The sequence below is a fragment of the Lissotriton vulgaris genome, chromosome 7 (assembly GCF_964263255.1).
Source record: "Lissotriton vulgaris chromosome 7, aLisVul1.2, whole genome shotgun sequence".
NCBI classification, from domain to species: domain Eukaryota; kingdom Metazoa; phylum Chordata; class Amphibia; order Caudata; family Salamandridae; genus Lissotriton; species Lissotriton vulgaris.
Window position 1 is genome coordinate 307,364,982 of NC_141695.1, and position 15,738 is coordinate 307,380,719.

The 15,738-nt window shown below is 52.3% G+C and overlaps 1 protein-coding gene across 1 annotated transcript in view; it reads right to left on the reverse strand.

Annotated features, from left to right (window-relative positions):
- Nucleotides 1–15,738, reverse strand: part of SHANK1 (SH3 and multiple ankyrin repeat domains 1) — a 1,619,594-nt gene that overhangs the window by 346,132 nt on the left and 1,257,724 nt on the right. The gene's annotated exons all lie outside the window — the stretch shown is intronic.

The following is a 15,738-nucleotide window of genomic DNA, read 5'->3' on the forward strand; positions in this document are numbered from 1 at the left end:
GAACTTTTCCGCACCACAACGCGGAATCACAGGTAAAAAACTATGCAAGCATGGGAACAGTGTGCGAAGAGCAGAAAAATTGGAAAGAAGTGGTGACTAACCTCTGTCCCTCCGGGCAGGTCACCCCCCGAGCAAACTCCCCGTGAGTGAGCCCGTCCTCTGGTGCCGCCTCTGCCCTGAGCTGTGCCCTCTGCCAGATCCGCTTCCACAGATCTCCTGTGCCCCCTGCCACCTGCTTGCCTCGCCGCCGTTGTGTTTTTTCTTTCCCCGCCGTTTTTTCCCTAGCCCCCAGTGCTCCCCCCTCTTCGCCCAGCCACGGCCGCGTTTCCTGCCACCTCCTCGCCACTGCCCCCCTGCGGCCCTGCCCCCTTCCCTCGCTCGCCATCCACATTCGCCACCCCGCTCCCCCTCCCAGCGGCCCCTCCCTCGCTCCACCGCCCCCACTCTCCTCATATGGCAGAGCGCCCTAAGCGCGCCGAAGGTGCGCCAAAGGTAAGCCCGTCTGCGCCCGTCCGCGCCTGGACCGCGCCCAGCGCTCAAACCCCTGGCCCCCGAGGACCCCAGCCCACCCGCCGGACGTACACCGCCGCCACCCTCAACGCGCTCAACACCGGCCGAGTCCCAGGGGTGCTACCGAGCCACCCCGAGACGCACCCACGGACCCTTCAGCTGCCACGCCTGCAAGTTCCCCTGCATCCGGACCTGCCTAGCACCAGCACCCGCCAAGCCAAACACCAGCAGCAACCACCTCAAGTGTATCCTTCTCAACACCCGCTCCGTCCACAGACACGCCATCGAACTCTGGAACCTCCTCGACACCACAGCTCCTGACGTTGCCTTCCTCACGGAAACCTGGATGAACGACTCCTCAGCGCCCGACATCGCCATCGCCATCTCAGAGGGATACAAGATCACCCGGAGAGATCGCGACATCCAGACTGGAGGAGGCATCGCCATCATCCACAGGGACACCATCCACATCACGACCAACACCGACGACACCCTGACTACCGCCGAACACCTTCACTTCCAGATCCGCAACGACCCGAAGACCACCCTCAGAGGCACCCTGATCTACCGACCCCCGGGACCACGCACACAATTCAGCGAGGACATCGCCGACTTCGTCAGGCCACATGCCCTCCCCTCCGCTGACTACATCCTCCTGGGGGACATCAACTTCCACCTGGAGAACAACAACGACCGCAACACCATCACCCTGCTCGACAACCTCGGACTCAAGCAGCTGGTGTCCACCCCCACCCACCTCGCCGGACACACACTCGACGCCGTCTTCTCATCCAGAAAAGACATCGCCTTCAGCCACGCCACTGGACTCCACTGGACGGACCACAGCTGCGTCCACTTCACCTTCAGAAGAACGACGATCCACCACCACCAGCAACAGGTTGCTCGAAGAAGCTGGAACAAGATCACAGCCGACCAGCTCGCCGCTTCCCTGAGCCAGCACCCTCCCGCCAGCTCAGCGAACCCCAGCCAGGCCGCCGACAACCTCACGAAGTGGATCAGCAACTGCGCGGACGAACTCGCCCCACTGAGGACCCCGCCCAGCAGACCCGGCAGCAAGAAGGCCCCATGGTTCACCGACGAACTGAAGAGCTCCAAGAAGAACTGCTGAGCCCTCGAGAAAGCCTGGAGAAGGGTACCAACACCGGACAACATGACCACCCTCAAGCTTGCCACCCGGAAGCACCACCAACTGATCCGCGCCACCAAGAAAACTGCATTCATGGACCGGCTGGACAACAACGCACACAACTGCAAGGAACTCTTCAACATCGTGAAAGAGCTCTCCAACCCCAACGCCGGAAACAACGACATCACCCCATCGCAAGACCTCTGCAACTCCCTCGCCTCCTACTTCCACAACAAGATCGCGGACATACGCAACAGCTTCAGCACTCAACCGATGCACGCCACGACCGAATCACCGCCCCCCACCACAACCCTCCGCGCCTGGACTCCGATCAGCACCAAAGACACCGTCCGCATGATGAACTCCATCCACTCCGGATCTCCGACCGACCCCTGCCCTCACCACGTCTTCAACAAGGCCGACGCTGTCATCGCACCCCACATGCGGGACATCATCAACACCTCCTTCGACACCGCCACCTTCCCGGAGAGCTGGAAGCACGCCGAACTCAGCGCTCTACTAAAGAAACCAACACCGGACCCCACCGAACTCAAGAATTACCGCCCCATCTCGCTCCTCCCGTTTCCAGCCAAAGTCATCGAGAAGACCGTCAACAAACAGCTGGCCGCCTTCCTCGAGACGAATGGATCCCTCGACCCCTCACAGTCTGGCTTCCGAGCCAACTACAGCACCGAGACCGCCCTCATCGCTGCCACCGATGACATCCGAGCCCTGATGGACAACGGAGAAACAGCGGCCCTCATCCTCCTAGACCTCTCCGCGGCATTCAACACTGTCTGCCACCGCACCCTAGTGCAGCGCCTCAGCAACGTCGGAATCCAGGAGAAGGCACTGGAATGGATCATCTCCTTCCTCGATGGAAGAACACAGAGAGTCCGTCTACCACCGTACAAGTCAGAGGCCACCGAAGTCATCTGCGGCGTCCCTCAAGGATCCTCGCTGAGCCCCACCCTCTTCAACGTCTACATGAGCCCCCTCGCGGCCATCGCACGCCAACACAACCTCAACATCATCTCCTACGCTGACGACACCCAGCTGATCCTCTCCCTGACCAACGACCCCACCGCCGCCAGAGCCAACCTTCACGAAGGGATGAAAGACGTAGCCGAGTGGATGACGACCAGCCGCCTGAAACTGAACTCAGACAAGACGGAAGTCCTCATCCTGGGCTCCTCGCCCTCCGCCTGGGACAACTCCTGGTGGCCCCCCGCCCTGGGCACCGCACCCAAACCGACAGACCACGCACGCAACCTGGGCTTCATCCTGGACTCCTCCCTCTCCATGACCAGACAAGTCAACGCCGTCTCCTAGTCGTGCTTCAACATCCTGCGCATGCTACGGAAGATGCTACGGAAGATCTTCCGGTGGATCCCCACCGAGACCAGGAAGACGGTCACCCAGGCCCTCGTCACCAGCCGACTGGACTACGGCAACGCCCTCTACGCCGGAACCACAGCCAAGCTCCAGAAGAGACTCCAGCGGATCCAGAACACCTCAGCCAGACTCATCCTCGACATCCCACGACACAGCCACATCTCCGGACATCTGAGAGACCTGCATTGGCTCCCCGTCAACAAAAGAATCACCTTCCGTCTCCTCACCCACGCACACAAAGCCCTACACGATCAAGGCCCGAGCTACCTCAACAACTGCATCAACTTCTACGCTCCCAAACGCCATCTCCGATCAGCCAGTCACGCCCTCGCCGCCGTCCCCCGCATCCGAAGAACGACAACAGGAGGAAGGTCCTTCTCCTACCTGGCCGCCAAGACCTGGAACTCCCTCCCTCCCGACCTGCGTCTGACCCAAGACCACCTCTCCTTCAGGAAGAAGCTCAAGACCTGGCTGTTCGAGCAGTAGAAGCACCCCCCCCCCCCCCAAGCGCCTTGAGACCCTCCGGGTAAGTAGTGCGCTCTATAAATGTCTTTGATTGATTGATTGATTGACTAACCTCACCGCACAGAATAGTGGCAACACCGTAGAACCCAAAGACAGGAATTAAGAAAGAGCAAGCAGAGCCCTGCTCAGCCACCCTGTCAGCACATAGACAGCTCCCGCTCCTGTGCCCAAGAGGCAAGGAACATGCGAAAAGTCATGGTACCCATAGTAAACCTACCACCCCCATCCTGAGAAAGGGGACTAGTCCCAAGACAAATTGGAACAACAAACTTCCAAGCCACCCTAAGATAGAGGGCAACCACCCACACAAGACATGGCCAGATGACCCTTAATCACAGGAAAGCAATGGAAGGGAGGGGAGGGAGGACAGGGATAGAAAGCAATCCTCCCCAAACCTGGAGTAGCCAGAGCAGCAGGGCACCGGAGCACCGGAACCCCATCCTCCAAAGAACCGAGGAATGAACCACCACCAGACGGAGCGACCCGTCAAAAAAAGGAAGGCACTCACAGGAGACACGGCCCCCTACACGAATGCGAGTACCGAAGACCAACCCAAGGGTCCTCGCAGAAAAGGGGAGGGAGGAAGGGCAGGCCTTGAAGGAATCTGCGGCTAGAATCGTCTCTACCAGATACATCGTTACTGAAGGTAAGTAACTCGTACTCTAATAGAGACTACTAGCCGCAGATTCCTTCACGTAGAATAGATACCCTAGCAATACCCTCTGGGAAGGAGCAGGGCTGGTAAAATCCAAAAAATTGTACTAGTCCTGCAGGACTAGTACCTTAAAGAATTTCCTCGACTTAACTGCAACCTACTTGACCTCCGTCTCTGAAAGCAGAGCACATATGACAAGATAACAAGATTTAAAGGCATCTTTATTGCTCATTAACTTTGTGAGCAATAAAAATGCCTTTAAATCTTGTTATCTTGTCACATTTGCCCCGTTTTCACAGACAGAGGACAAAATTTGGTTTGTTTTCCTACTTGCCAGAAAGGGTGAGTAGGGCCTAAAAACAGCTCGACCTTGTTAAATTTAGCTCGACTATGCAAGCGTTCGAGTGGAATTTTCGTGCACAGAGGAGGGTCTGCGAAAGGACCCCCACCAGCCAATACAGAACAGAGAGCGCCACAGAGGACCAGATCTGTGGACCAGGAAGAACCTTGTCCCTGCCAGGCAAGGGGAACCCCCGCAAGCAGAACCCCATCGACCCAAAGGGGATGTAGGAAGGAAAGAAGGCTGAAGAGGCTCGTGCAGGCACAGCAGATGAAACAAAGGCAAGGGCGGAGAGGCTGAAGCATCCTACTCCCCCTCAAGGTAACATAACGTCCGCTCAAGACCAAGACAGGAAAGCGAAAGAAGAAGAACAGCCGAGGCCCCAGGAAGGCCGAGTAGCCAACGCCTGGCAAGGGAGAACACAGAAGCGTCCCATACCTCAGGACAGGAGCGGGGAAAAGAGGAGCTGCCCGGGCCACCACTACGAGTAGCTGCACACATTAGCTCAAGGAGCAAAAGGAACCTACACAACCGCCAAGGAGAACTGGCACCCAAAGGCGACCAGAACCCTTCAGCAGAGCACAAGCCATATGACCTAGGGTACGATAAGCCCCAAACATGGGAACCCTCTGTGGAAGAACTTTTGCAGCAGAGGAACAAACAAAAGAGCCACAGGGAAAAAAAACACCCCCACAAAAGGCTTCACAAGCAGCCCAATCAAGCAGAAGGATTAATCTCAGGGCCAAGTCTGAGCAACAATTCCAACACATAATCAACAAAAAGGCCGTCCATCAGCCAACAATGCTAAAGTCCCAGAAGGATGCAATGGCCGGAAAACGCACTCCACCGTCAGAACAACCAGCCTAAGAAGGCCCAGATTCAGCCCGACTCAGGAATCACTGAGGAAGGGACAGAGGAGGAGGATGATAAGGCAGAGGAGGAGGTGGAGGACGGAGCTCTGCCAGGAGCCTCTGGATGGCAGAGTCGGCCCGGACATGGAACAACATACTGCCATCAAACGGAAGATCAATGAGTCGCTCCCGAATATTCTCTGGGAATACTCCATCCCGAAGCCAAGCATGGCGACGGAGAGCGAGTGGCGAATAAACGCTCCAGCTCCCGGCCATTCAACGCCTGATGCCGTAAGTCCACCTGAGCACCTTCCTGGGACACTGCAGATCCCAGATACTCAGCCGAGTCCCATAAACAGAAGGAGGCCCAAGCCAGCACACACAAGGTGTTCAGGGCCCGCAGGGCAGCGCTGGTCGAGGTGAACATATTGCTCCCCGAAGAGTACAGCCAGCGGGCCTCTCGGGATGGTAGAGTCAGCAGCGGCGGCAGAGAGGGAAAAGCAGTCAGCCAAAGAGCACTGGAGGAAGAAGGTTTGAGGGAAAGGCACCCCGGGTCACGCGGCACTAGGAGATGCCGGTGCAGAAGATGCTGAGGCACAGGATCCCCTGAGGCAGGATGCCTCCAAGTCCCCCTCAAGGAAGAAAGGAGTGAACCTTCAAATAGAAGCAATAGTACCCTCCCACCAGAGCCCTGGTGGAGGACCTCCAGTAGATGGTCTGTTGGAAAGTGAGCCACAGGGTCACCCATACACAGGATGTCCACAGCCGTGGACACTGCGTGAGCGAACGCCGCACCAGCCTCCGTAGGGCCCCGTGGCGGGCAAAGCAGCTCCTCCGTGGGCGACGGCTGCAAACTAAGGCAGCCCCCCTCGAGTCCAAGCAGGGCGGGCAAGGGCCAGACCTAGAAGTCAGAAGGAGCTGACGAATGAGGGACCGGCCGCTCTTCCGGCGAACACCTCTGCCTCAGGAAGGGTGGAGAGCCGCCCTTTGATGCCAGTGAAAAAGACACCACACGGCGGCCGGTCTCCGGGAAGAAAGACACCAAAATACAGGCTGCCTCTGGAGAAGAAGGAGCATCCTTCTGCTGCATGACCCCTGCAAGGTGAGGGTGTAGGAGAGTAGGGTCTGCAATCCTATGATCACCCAGATTTTATGCTTTTGTTTCACTGGTTTACGACTTTCTCTGGCTGTGGGCCTGCCAATCAGACCCACAGCCTGGCTGTTCTCTCTCTAAATTACAACATGTACCCTAGGTGCATTTACCAATTGGTACTGGGCCACCTTATCAGACCCTGTAACTCAGGGCATAGGTGTACCCAGGACTGCCAGGGGCTGCAGCATGTATTATGCCACCCCTGGCTGGCCTCCTAAATTTGACACAACTGGCTGCATGACAGCTGGGGCAAAGTCGTGTAATCACCTTTTGCTATAGATATAGTATACCTATATCTAACCCTAACATGGACACACAGATTCCTATCAGTCACTCCTATGGCAGGCCTTAACAATCCTGAAGGCAGAGTGCTTGGAATCGTGTGAGATGGTGCTCTGGCATGAGCTGAGCCTGTCTGCAGCTTGCGGAACCAAGTCCTAATAGCTGTTCCATGATATCGCATACCATATACTCTTAAGTGCATTATAATCCTCGCGGTTAAATGCTATCTTTGGTATTGCTTTATCAAAACATGTCGAGTAAGGTGTCATACGAATTGGAATACTAACCCCTCGCCAATTCTGGCGACGGGGTTAGCATTCCACCCTTCTAGAGGGACACGAAATGTATGTAACTGTGAACCCCGGTTAAAGTTAACTGAAGCCTCAGCTCCACAAAATGGATGCTGCCACCACAGACACGAGTCTGACCCCCTGCAGCTGGGAGTCCTTCCAGCGAGGGGAGCCTGGACAAAGGGTTTCCTGTCAGGGGCGGTTCTAGCACCGTCCCAGACATGGTTTTGTGTATCCTGGGTAGGCAGGGCTTTTCAGGAAGGTGACTGCTGAGTGGCACCCCGGTGCTCACTACGCATAGGCCGGTCAGAACCAGTTCCAGGGGCACACCAGCCCCTGGCCTGGGGAAAGTCCGGCATGGCAGAGGGGTGTAACCACCCCCCTCCTAGTCCCACCCATAGGCAGGACCTAGTCACCGGGTCAGCCCCCTTTTTTAGTATAAAGATGGGAGCGGGCCCCCTGTTCAAATTAGATCATCTTTGGAATCAAGACCCGACTTTCTGCGAAAGGCATCAAGATTTCCTTCTTCAAGATTCTCCCTTGTGGCTAAGGAGTAGTCACCCTGCATCAAGCGGGCACCATCCTAAGAACACTGCGGTCTGCTGCAAGTCCTTCTTCACGAATCCGACGACCCAGCTCGACGAGACCCGGCTTCCCTGGCACCGCTGACCTCTACTCACCTCTACAGCAAAGCTGAGAACTGTGAGTGCGACGAGACCTCGAGGGACCGACGATCGCCAAGACTGCACGACTTCTTTGCAACAAGCCCACCGTGTGCTCCACTGGTGAGTGCTTTGGGGTCCGAGAAGCCCCAACCCTGAGCAGCTCCAGCACCGAAGATCAGCCCTCCAGCATCTCCACGATCTGCGTGGGGCCCTTCTGCTTTTGCGTGCTCACGGCGCTGTGTGGCTACTAGCCGGCTGGCTTGTGGCCTTCTTCACGACGCCCGACGACAACACTGCTGCTGGTCTGGTTGCTCCAGACTGGCCCTTGCTTCCTTGCAATAGAGAAGCACCCCGGACCCTCCTGGTCCACTCCAGACGCCATTTTGAGTCCACCGCGTGGGCTTGAATTTGCCAAGGCTTTGTTGCCCAATCCTGGGTCCAGCGACGCCGACAGCTTCCATCTTCGTGGGACAGCTCGCTCCTCCATCCTGGTCGCCGACAACGCCTCCTGGTCCGTGAGATCTGCGAGCACAGCGTCACCCACTCACCTAGTCGAGGTGACTACCATCCGGTGCCCTCCTGGTGCCACCTGACTACTGGCTAGTAGTCACGAACTTGGTCCCCTCTGCTTTCAGGTGTCATCTTCCTTCGATCCAGGCTTGGATCCATCGAACTTTCTTCACTGGTCGCCTGCCAGCAAATTCTTTCTTCCAGGCTCCTGGTCCGTCTACGAGGATTCCCGACGTCCTTTGAGTCCTATGCAGCTGCAGCCCCTGGGCTAGGTAACTTCGGCATTTCGGTGCCCCAGCATAGCCTCACTATCCAAGGGTCAGAATCCACTTTCGTTTTCCTCCTACCAGGTCGGGTTCGCCCGAGAACACTAACTTTGTCTTTACTAGCTACCATAGACTTTGTCCCGCATCACGCGTGAGAGTGCACACTCTGCACCCGAGTCCCCTGGGTCTCCTAGAAGTAATCTGAAGATTCTATAGTCAAGATCTAGCGATTCCAAAGCCTATTAGTACTGTACTTACCTGCTAGTAATTTCGCATTCCACTTTCAGAGTATATGGTTTTCCGTGCCCCTCGGGCATTTGTATATACTGTGCTAACTTAAGTATTTTCGTAAGAGTTTTGTTTTGTGCTTAGTACCCTGTCCTCATAAAGAGTACAGGGCTGTTGTGATTCTTAATAAATATCTTGTTTATTTTCATAACACTTGTGTGGTGTCCTTTCACTTGGTATTCAAGGGGTATATGTGTGGTATAACAGCTGGCTTAACACGCCCTCTCGAGTCTTTAGCCTTAGACTGCTCGTATCCACGCTACTAGGATAGCTGGTCTATAAGGTTGACTTACAACCAATCATCAATAAGGGTTGCTGGACTGATACATAGTGTATACACCAGAGAAGGACATACATAGCTTTCTAATTTGCATAGACATGGACTAAGGAAACATTTGTGGTTTAAAAACGCGAAGTAAGTACACATTACTAGTCAGTGACGATGTTATGTAAGCTCGTTCTAGCGTCAATATACGGCTCTCTGGAAGTATGAACGATGCCAATTTAAATGTTCTATTGTAATTATAGTATTTGATAGAAACATTTGTAAATAGTGTATATAAAAAAGAAACAGATTGTATAGTAAAACAAGTTTAGTGTTGAAACATTTTATTGTAAATAGGAAATGTAATGTACATATAATGTGTAAATGTGTAGATGTTCAGAATGTCGTTATATAGTGATATGTGAAATAAGGGTATATCAGCAATCAAGAGAAAGTAACCAGGCCTGACCCCAATAGTCTGTTGATTGTCTTGTGAAATAATGATGTATAAATAGTAGAGATGTAAAAGATAACAATCCACTTGACGCTGATAATGTGTTAAAAAAAGTATCGAACTAATTGACACTATTTTTCATTTTTATAGTTATCATTGATAAAGAATATATACAGAATTCCTGAGGAAGGCATTGCTGAAACGCGTTGAATGGAATTTTTTCTGTATATAATCATGGACAACAGTATTATATTCTATGAATTTTGAATTTTGTATTATCAATGAACTTATACAAGTAATTTAAAAATGTGTACATAAATCAATCCATTGTATATACAGGGTATGAAAAGAAACAGATGATTTCACATTTAATGATGAAAAAATAATATATATGAAAAAAGAAAAAAAGAATGCAATAAAAAGAAAGTTGAATCAGAAGTAAAAGTGTCAGTTGATTTAAATTAGATAAAAATAGGCGTCTACAGGATGTTTAAAAATATGCACAAATCCCAGTGCTAATTTTGCTATTTTCTAAAACGGTTTTTCCTTGCCAGGGTTTATCCTTTAAGGCAGGGGCCCCTAATCTTTTCTAAAATTTAAAACCAGAGATACACAGCCATGCATGTCTTCTGAGGAGAATGCTGATGTTAACTCCTCTGGCTGCAGTGTCAGCATAATACAGGGCACACCTGATGGACGAGTTGGAGGTTTATTTCCCCTCCTTCATTAATTCTTGTCCATTTTCCTCTGCTCTTCTGGGAGGTATTGGATTAATTCTTCTATTTCTTCTCAGTGGGCTCTATCATACCTAGCCAGTGATTGGCCTATTGTGCAGCCACTATGGCATCTATCAATATAGATTCATTGTCTGGAGGTGGTGCACCAGCAAATGTTTGAGAATTTGCTCTTTTATGAGCATTAGACACTACTGAAAAATTGGTGTAAGCAGACCTCTAATAAAAATTGGGTCAGAAGGTAGGGTGTTTGTATTTTTTGTCAACTCTAGGTGTTACAATGCGTGCTCTTGCAGGGTCCTGAGTAATATCCTCTGTATGACGCATCATGCCATTTAACATTAGGAGAAAATGTGACTTTTTTCAAATAGAAAGTCTTCTTCTACGGCTTCTCCATGTAAGGTGACCCCATGGTATGCAGTTCCCCTGGCTATTCATTCCTGATTTGAGGTGTTGTCCTCAGGAAGTGAGGGTTCTGCAGGGTAGAGATCAGGATCTGTGTCTCCTGGAGGTTCTACATTGTAGTCATGCCATGGATCTAGTGGTGCTTGTTAGACCTGGCACCTTGGCGTGAGTCTGCCTTCCACTTTTTGCTGATGTGCCTCAGATGTTTTTGCTGGTGTTCGATGCTCAGGGCACTGCGCCACGGCCAATCTGTGCCGCAGTGCAAGTGCTCCCAATATAAAGTGTATCCGTAATTGATTTCCATGATTGGCTTATTTGGTTTACTGTCCGTCCCCAGTAACGTGCACAAGGAGTGCCGGGGTTTGTAGATACAAATGCCGCTAGTGGGCCTGCAGCGCTGGTTGCGCCACCCACCGAAGTGGCCTTGTAAAAGATGTCTTGGTTCCGCCATCGCAGACCCTGAGTACAGTCTGGTACTGTCACGCTGACTGCGCAAGTGCACACACTTGCCAGTCCCTAAACCTTCCCTAACCTTCATATCAGTCACCCCTATGGTCGGCCTACGGGCCAGGTGCATTGTAAGCGCAAGGTAGGACAAGCCCTGATGTGTGTGGCATGTCCTAGCAGTGAATGACCTCCCTTTTTCGTTCTTCACTATTGAAGGGCTGCCTGTTCTCTTAGGCCAAGGTGAGCTGCTGGAACTATTACCCGCTATAGTCCCGGCTGGCTCAGGGAACACGGTGGCATCTCAAGTTTGGTATGCCTGAACTCAGAATAATAAAATACTTCCTTTAGCAATGTTTATTTTAATATCCTGTGTTTGCAAATGCTACTTTTAGAAAGTTAGCATTTGCTCGCCTGACTATTTCAGCCCGCCTCTGCCAGGATGTGTATCTGTTGTCTGGGGTTGTGTGAGTGACAGGGCTGGAGAATTCCCGGGGACAATCGGGGTTACCAGGTGGTGAATGGGGCACTTACACCAAGATAGGTGGGCGGAGTAGTCCTTGACTCTGAATAGGGTTGTGCTCCACCACCACAATACTGGCTCTAACTCCTGCGGAGCGTCTGATGTCCCTGCCCTGCACCCTGAAAGAAGATGGCAGCTTCCTGTCAACAGAGTACTCCAAAACCGGGTTGAACCAGGCTCAGGCCCCCTGGCCTGCCAAGACAAAAGAAACCGAGTATAAAGGTAGAAGCCCTGCTCCTAAGAAATTAGATCCAGTTTGGACCACGACGAACCTCTGCCTGACTAGAAGGACCAAGAGAAGCAGAGGAAAGGAAACCTGCAGTGGTGCCTTGCTGAGGACGGAGAGGAAAAGACCAGAAAGGACTTTGAAGACTTGTGCCTGAAACTATCTCTAAGGGCTTGATCACGAGCTTGCCACCTGAACGGAACCCCAGGACCATTGTGTTCTATTCTGCCTGTGCCCGTTTGATGTTGGGCCTTTAGTTCTTATTCCCCTCCGGAGTTGTGACTCGGGTGCCTTCGCCCTCCAAGGTCGTGACAGCTCGGAGCCTGGTCGCCCCGCCGCAGAGAGCCCCGCTCAAGCTTGAGTCGCTCTCCGCTTCAGAGTCGGGCCACCCGCTCTCCTGTCACCTCACCTGCTACGGAGCACGCTGTGCACCTCTCATCTTCTCCCGCCGGAATCTGCACGGAGCGCATCTGATAGCCTCGGATGGTCTGTACATCGTAACGTACCCGACTGCCTCGCTTTGCCCTCCTGCATACCAAGGCAGTGCCGCACCTCAAGAAAGGCCTTCCGTACTGTGTACCGAAGGCCCGGTGCTGCACCCGTCTGCCCGAGAACGCGACGCCCCACAGAGATCCACAGGTACGACCTGGTGTGCTAAGAAGTAGTACGCCCGCAGGCCTGAACGGCGCCTCGCCCCGTGAGCTGAATCAGAACCCGGATCGCCACAACCCTCCGCACCGTCCCGCTCACCCGCCTCGCACCTCGAGGCGGCTCCGAGCCGGATAGATCCTTTGGAGAACCGCTGGCCTCGTCCCGGGTCCGCCTTCACCAGTAGCCGCGCCTGAAACGCCTCGGACACTCATCGCAAGGTACACGTGAAATCTAGCCCGAGTTCGCATCAGATCCAGGGTCTGCAATGTTTGTTTTCCATGTCATCGTACCTTGCTAACCAAGAACACTTATGAACAATCGCCTATTTAAATCTGGTGGCCTCCAATCGCTAAACATTATATGGTCTTGTGATAAATTCTGCATATGAAGTATTTTTACATAAAGTCTATGTATTTTTGATACAATCCTACGACTGGTGTCCGTCTGTGGTGGGTCAGTGGGTTTCCTGTATGTGATCATAAATGCTTAACTATCGCCCTGAAGATTAGCCTTGTCTGCTCGCGCCACACTACCTAGAGGGTGAGCAAGGGTTATTTCTAAAGGAGTAGTTCTCTTACCCTGACTAGAGGAGAGGGTCCCTGTTTGCCACAAGTGCATACCTGTGCCAACCAGAGACCCCCGATTCTAACAGTGCTGCATAGGTGTCATCCCCTACATCTGCATCAGTGTCTGTGTGAGGGGAACCCTGAAGTGTAATGTTCACAGGGTTTTCTGGTGAATAAGGTATAAATGGTACAGGTGAAAATGGTGGTGGAGGGGAATGGGGAATAGGGAGGAATGATCTGGCAGCAATGCCCTTTTTCTTTTTAAGGGAATTGTATATCCAGTGTCCACTAGAAAAGGAGTCCTCGTTTTGGAGGATGGTGGAGCACAGGTTTTGTTATGATGTGTCCAGTCTCTGAATGAATATAGTTTTTTTTCTGTTTAGGATCCAGTCATTCTTGCATTGTTTCAAGGATTTGCTCTAAAAGCGTTGTATGAGCAGATTTATGTTTCGGTGCTTAACCAGGCCTCTCTTTATTGTCCTTCGGAACCAAAGGTTTCAAGGCACAGGTGGAGTCTCGTCTCGAGACGGAGTCAGAAGGCTTTGGTTGTGCTTTCGGTTTCGAGCAGGAAGGCGGAGCATTTTAAGCAGAATCTCGGTGCCTACCATGGTCAGACGTCAGTGGTGGGCCGGAAACCTTATGTTTGGTTGAAGCAGGGTTTTGTATGAGCAAAGGGGTTTGGGTACTCACGGCACCCTGACCAACTGGAATATTGTAGAACTCCAGTTCAATTTTGAGTTTGGAATCGGAGTCTTGACCAGAGAAAGTCTCTTCCTCTTCAGCTACTGATGCTTCCATTTCTTCCTGTTTAATATCTTGTTCTCCCAAGATATCGGGAGTGTCTGCAATGCTCTGCCTCTGCATCTCTTTTAGTCTTCTTGGATCGAAACGACTGACAGGTATGACTATCTTCTCCTCTGTGCTTCGGGAAGATACAGAGATTAAAGGCCTAGTTTAGGTCGGAATGCTGATGCTGAAGCGGCACTGACGGCAGAACTGAAACGGAGTCCATTCCATCAGTGTATTAATCGATGCATCTGTTGTCGAGTGGAAGATAAGTGGATAGGGCTGGGCACGAAGTCCCCGGTTGAAGTGTTCCAACCCGACTAAGGAAAGTTTTTCGACTTCCGACATGCGAGGGATAGGAAAATGTGTGTGAGATATTATGGACAAGGGTAGAGTGGATTGTGCACCGAAGGGATCCCGAAAAATGGTCTCAAACCAGAACGCCGCAATACACATCCAAACCTGATGGCAGAAAGAAAACATTCTAACAATGGAGCTGATGCCCATGTGCACTATCACTTAAAGGAGGAGTCACCTTACCTTGTGACACAAAAAGACTTCTTCGAAGAAAAACAACTTGCAAACATCCGGACACAACACTAGATTGCAGGATCAAACAAAGCATGTGTATCTACAGCACACATGCCTTGAACATGTTTTATTCCTGCCCACAACCAGCAGTTGACAGAATTCTACTGTCATCTAAACTGTGCTCACCAGACACCAGCTGCTGGCCAAAACACAATTTTCAGAGAAGCTATCAGCCCCAGGCACTGACAGAAGACCAGAACCCTGTTTTCATAAAAGCTGACAGCCTCAGACACCCTACAGCAACACAGAACCCACTGTTCAACTGACAGCACCAGACACCAGCACCAAGTCGAAGCCCTAGTGTCAAAGATAGTGACAGCCTCAGCCACAGGTGTCCGGCCACAAAGCTTGTTTTATTAAAACTGAGGGCCCACATACTGGTATTGCCAACTAGCTCCATTTTATCAAGACTATGGGGCCTATTACGATTGCGGATTTCCCGCATCCTCCGGGCCGGCGGAAGCCACCGCCGGCCCGGAGGATGTGAGAAAACCGCCGCGGATGCTTGAAAGACCCACCGCCAAATTAGGATGGCTGGTGGGTCTTGGAATCTGTCTGCCGCGGTCGCCTTCCGATCGCGGCGGAAAAGCATTAACATGGCTGGCGGTGTCTATCAGACACCGCCAGCCATATTATGATGGAGTAGAAAGTATGCTTTTCCACGGCGGCATTTCTGCCGTGGAAAAGCATACGGACCTTCACTTCGGGGGCCCGTGGCGGGCCCCCTGGTTGAAGGGGGGGGTGCACATGGGGGGTACCTATGGTACCCCCCTGCATTTGCGTGAACAAAGCGACAGGCACCGCGCGGTGCCTGCCGCTTTGTGCACGCAAATGCCGTGCATGCATTTTTTACATTGCGGCGGGTGCAGCTTCAAGCTGCACCCGCCGCAATGTTAAAAATAGAGGCTGCCCCTGCGGACGGTCCTTCCTACTCTATGTTGGCGGACGGACTCAGGTCCGTCCGCCATCATAATCGGCCCCAATGTTTTAGTCCTGGTTACTTCTAGATCAGTCCAACATATTTAATCGCGCCTTCTCCTAGCACACATTTGGAGGTCAAATGAAAGTCTAGAAACATGGTATCCTAATAAAATAAATTAAGCTGGAAGGCAACCATACCAGAAATAGATATTAGACAGAACCAAGGTCCTCTAGATCATGTAAAGTGTTCTTCTCAAAGTACTTAGATACTGCTTCTTTATAGGCTTTTTCCGCT